At 42.6% G+C, this 4,841-nt stretch overlaps 1 pseudogene; it reads left to right on the forward strand.

Moving 5' to 3' along the window:
* On the forward strand, positions 1-886 carry LOC126958041 (MKI67 FHA domain-interacting nucleolar phosphoprotein-like; annotated as a pseudogene).
* The last annotated feature ends 3,955 nt before the right edge of the window (positions 887-4,841 follow it).

Genomic DNA, 4,841 nt, shown 5'->3' on the forward strand with positions numbered 1-4,841 from the left:
ATGGTGGCCTTTTCCGACCTGGCTGGGCCAATCCTGTCACTGAACCTGCAGGAAGATGCCAAGTTTCAAAAAGACATGGCACAGGTTCACAAGCAGATAACCTGGGAAAACAAACAAGAACAACTTATTCCTGAAGTAGAGTATGTGCACCACCTACCTAACCTACTGAACGAAACCCAGATCCTATTCTATTTCTCCCAGTGTGGCACTGTTACAAGGTTCAGACTATCCAGAAAGAAAAGGACTGGAAATAGCAAAGGCTATGCAAGTGTGGAGTGGAGTCTGAGGATATTGCCAAGATAGTTGCTGAAATGTTGAACAACTACCTGTTTGGTGAAAGACTCTCGGAGTGTCATTTTATGCCACCTGAGGAAGTCAGAAAGAACTCTTTAAAGACTGGGATATTCCATTTAAGCAGCCATCATATCCATCAGTGAAGCATATAATCAGAATCGGCACTTACACAAAAGCTGCAGATGGAGGGGCGATTTAAAAGAAAGAAAGATTACTCAGGAAGAACTAGCTTGAAAAGGAATTCATTATGATTTTCCTCCTTTGATTTTACAGAAAATGGAAAGTATTTCAAAAATAAATCTTCGGATGTCTACAAAAGGCCAGGTTTTATGTAAGAAGAAGAAGAAGTTTTAGGCACTCCTGACTCTCCTGAGAAGACTGCGGATACCCAGGGCCTCACACCAGTTTGCACATCAACATTTTTGGAGAGAGGAAAATCTGAAGTGGCTGTAATGAATAATGATGATGAAGATAATGAAATAGTTTTCAAAAAGCCCATATCCTGTGTAAAAGAAAAAATACAAGAGACTCAAACACCTATACATTCACAGAAAAAAAGATGAAGAAAAAGCATTCAGTGATTTTCAATGTATAATATGTAAGATTTCTTCTGAAAAATATAATATTTTTATGAGGCAAATACAAAAAATTAGCTGGGTGTGGTGGCTCATGACTGTAGTCCCAACTACTTGGGAGGCTGAAGTGGGAGGATTACCTGAGCCCAAGAAGTTGAAGCTACAGTGAGCCGTGATTGCGCCACTGCACTCCAGCCAAGTAAAATTACATTTATCTTAGCCTATTCTGGCTGGCTTAAGAGGGATTTGTATTAAGAATACAATAGGCAATCTCACAGATGTCTAAATACAGAACTCAACATATGATCACACCATGGAAGGACTGGGCTGGGAGGTTATTTTTCTCTCCTGCATGCCTTTCTCTGGACCTGTGCTCCATGCTTGTGCTTTGCTCTGCCGATGGACGTTTGGCACGTGCTCCAGGCTCCTCCAGCCTCTCAGGCTTTGGCTTGCCCTGGCAGTAGCCCTGGTCCCAGTGTTACTGGACCTTTCCATACAGATGTTCCTCTGCAAAACATCTATCGAACACTCTCTGGGTCATTTCCAATGAGAGGATAGAGAATCTGATCTGCCTAGCAGTGGGGGTGGGAGTTCCATAGTTGTCCCTGGATGTGTAGTGCTGCCCTTTCCAGAGACTCGAGGAGGGGCCGGATATCCAAAAACAGGGTGTGGCGGGGGGGCATCAGTAATACAGTCTACTTCAACAAGAAAGTATGAAGTAGAGGAGGTGACTCATGCCTGTAATCCCAGCACTTTAGGAGGCCGAGGAAGGCTGATTACTTGAACTCAGGAGTTTGAGACCAGGCTGAGCAACACGGCAAAACCCCATCTCTACTAAAAATACAAAAAATTCGCTGGGTGTGGTGGCACATGCCTGTAGTCCTAGCTACTCAGGAGGCTGAGGGGGAAGCTTGCTTAAGCCCAGGAAGTCAAGGCTGCAGTGAGCCGAGATCATGATGCCACTGCACTCCACCTGGGTGACAGAGTGAGACCCTGTCTCAAAAAAAAAAAGAAGTATAAAGTGGAAGCATCTGTATGCATGATTGAAGTCGTGTTTTCCATATATTTTTTCCACCTTGCCTTTTTCTCTCTGCAACACTGTATCTGAAGCTTTTCCCTATGTTATCGAGTATTCATAAGCATTATTTGAATGATTGCATCAGATCCATTATCTGGACTCATTGTCATTTATCCATCTGTGGTTGCTGGAGATACTGCCCTTTCTGCCACAGTCAGTCACCCTTCTGACCTTGCTCTGTGTCCAGTTATCTACTAATACACATACTGGTCATTTAGGACTTAAAGTTAAGAATAAATAGTTATCACAGTTTCTAACACTTCACAGAGAATGTAGCTCCCTAAAAATAGAATGGCTTGGTGGTTATAATTTTAAAGTAAAATAGACAAATTGATATTGAATTTTTTTTTTTCTTTTTTTGAGATGGAGTCTCACTCTGTCGCTGAGGCTGGAGTGCAGTGGTGCGATCTCAGCTCACTGCAAGCTCCGCCTTCCGGGTTCACGCCATTCTCCTGCCTCAGCCTCCCAAGTAGCTGGGACTACAGGTGCCTGCCACCACACCCAGCTAACTTTTTGTATTTTTAGTAGAGTTGATGTTTCACTGTGTTAGCCAGGAGGTCTCGATCTCCTGACCTCGTGATCCGCCCACCTCAGCCTCCCAAAGTGCTGGGATTACAGGCATAAGCCACCATGCCTGGCTGATATTGAAATTAACATTTTGCTTTCTTCTTTTATCTATTTTTCACTTCTCTGTCATTTTGATGGATAAAGTTTCATTTGGAAGGATTTTTATTTCAAAATAGAAATAGCATATGACATGAGAATGGGAACTCTGAAAGGTTCAACTTTCTAGTCATTAGTTTCCTAAGATTGTCACGAAAACTACATATGGTCAATCATGATTGCCCTGTATTAAAAGTGAGTTAACATTATGCACAACTTAAGCACAGTACTTTCCATCAGATATAGAAAAATAAGTGGTGTGTTTGGAGAAGTATTGGGCTAGGAGTCAGGAAGCTTGACTGTTAGTTCCAACCCTGCTTCTTCAGCTGAGCGCCCGTGGGCAATAATTCAGCAGCTATTTCTTAAATATCTAATGAGTTTCAGGCTTTGTAGTTGGGCTGGGAATACAGACATAGATATTGCATTCATGATTCTCCAAGTGTCCCCTCCTCACGTGGCTCACAGTGAGCTTTCTTATGCATTGTGTAAATCTGTCTCCTAACAGGCCTCAACTCTCTCCAACCTGCTTCCCAGGGCAGTTATGAGGATCAAATGAGAGAGAATATGTATGAAAGCAAATTCGAAATGATTTTAAAATGCTATAAAAATATTACCTATGCCGGGCGCAGTGGCTCAAGCCTGTAATCCCAGCACTTTGGGAGGCTGAGGCAGGTGGATCAAGAGGTCAGGAGATGGAGACCATCCTGGCTAACATGGTGAAACCCCGTCTCTACTAAAAAAATACAAAAAAAAAAACTAGCCGGGCGAGGTGGCGGGCGCCTGTAGTCCCAGCTACTGGGCAGGCTGAGGCAGGAGAATGGCGTAAACCCGGGAGGCGGAGCTTGCAGTGAGCTGAGATCCGGCCACTGCACTCCAGCCTGGGCGACAGAGCGAGACTCCGCCTCAAAAAAAAAAAAAATATATATATATATATTACTTATGGAAAATTATTTAAAGATCCTTAGAATTTTAAATAAACAGTACATTAACCTGAGTTCTCTATGGTTTTTATTTTAAATAGATATTAAAGTTTTACAATGAATCACTGATATGGTTGAAAATCTTAGCTTGATTATTCTCCAAAAATGATACAGTGGTTTTTGTGATGAATTTTCTAAAATTGCCAGCCAAAAAAAACCAAAACCTTTTTTGAGTTGAGTGACTGGATCTGTCAAAGGAACATTGACCGTGTAATGGAGAAATGTTTTCCGTGTTCACTAACAACTTGCCTTTGCTTGATTCCAGCTGCAGCATATCATGAGTGATGAGATCTGTATACACTGATGTATATAGATCAGTGTATACAGATACACTGACCTTTACCTGGCAGAAAACAATAATGGGGCCACCGGAGGCCAGCCGAACACACAGAACTCAAGAAGCCTTCTGGAGTCAACGTATCCGCAGAAAGCCGAGCAGCTAATGTCAGATGAGAAATGCTTTAAGGTGAGAGTTGCTCATGTAGTCAAAGACCTTGCTGGTGACAGTGTAAGTTGTTAGGATTCTCTGAATCAGAAGTTAAAGCCAGGATACTTTGACCCTGCGATTCTACTCCTGGAACTTTTTAGAGTTCCTAATGAGTTCAGCAGAAAAACACAAAGTGGAAGTAACCATCTTCCTGGACAGTCTACTTAGTTTCTTTCTTGCTTTAAAAAAAAAAAAAAAAAAAAAAAAAAAAATCTAGTTATATATGATTTTTACAATTTTGTATTCTTCTTTTTCTCTGAACATTTTTCATAGTATACTCTGTATATATAATTGTTAAAAAAAAAAAAAAAAAAAAAAAGGCCGGGCGCGGTGGCTCAAGCCTGTAATCCCAGCACTTTGGGAGGCCGAGACGGGCGGATCACGAGGTCAGGAGATCGAGACCATCCTGGCTAACACGGTGAAACCCCGTCTCTACTAAAAAATACAAAAAACTAGCAGGGCGAGGTGGCGGGCGCCTGTAGTCCCAGCTACTCGGGAGGCTGAGGCAGGAGAATGGCGTAAACCCGGGAGGCGGCGCTTGCAGTGAGCTGAGATCCGGCCACTGCACTCCAGCCTGGGCGGCAGAGCGAGACTCCGTCTCAAAAAAAAAAAAAAAAAAAAAAAAAAAAAAAAAAAAAGTTGGTACATGAAACCCATGGTCATGGCTATTATAGAAAAGAAAATGTAGGCCTGGCACACGTGGCTCACACTTGTAATCCCAGCACTCTGGGAGGCCGAGGTGGGCAGATTGCTTGAGACCAGCT

Source organism: Macaca thibetana, chromosome 7 (genome assembly GCF_024542745.1).
Source record: "Macaca thibetana thibetana isolate TM-01 chromosome 7, ASM2454274v1, whole genome shotgun sequence".
Taxonomy (NCBI): domain Eukaryota; kingdom Metazoa; phylum Chordata; class Mammalia; order Primates; family Cercopithecidae; genus Macaca; species Macaca thibetana.